Source organism: Alligator sinensis, unplaced genomic scaffold (assembly GCF_000455745.1).
Source record: "Alligator sinensis unplaced genomic scaffold, ASM45574v1 scaffold187_1, whole genome shotgun sequence".
Taxonomy (NCBI): Eukaryota; Metazoa; Chordata; order Crocodylia; family Alligatoridae; genus Alligator; species Alligator sinensis.
In genome coordinates, this window is record NW_005841861.1 from 2,139,311 (window position 1) to 2,139,702 (window position 392).

Genomic DNA, 392 nt, shown 5'->3' on the forward strand with positions numbered 1-392 from the left:
CCCCCCGCGCCCCGCCCCGCCGGGCGCCGAGCCCTCATTGGCCGGAGGCGGCGCGTCACGGCGCTTCGCGCGGCGGGGCGATGGGCTGAGCGCATGGAGGCTGCACCTTTGGGGAACGCCAGGGCCCCCCCTGTGCTTGCTGGGGTCTGAGGTGCCCCGAATGTCCGACGATTCTCCAGGAATTGGATTCTAAATATAGAAAATGATACTATGTGTTACTATTTTCCAGGTGTAGAGTTTAAATGTGGAGGGTTCTCTTCAATTTGACCGCCCCGCCCCCCAATTGCAACAGCAGGGAAAGAAGTGGCTGGGGGAGTGGGCAGCTCCGCTTCTCCCTCTGCAGCCTTCCTGCCCTCACCCCCATGATCTCTACATCTCACCCCCTACTCCCC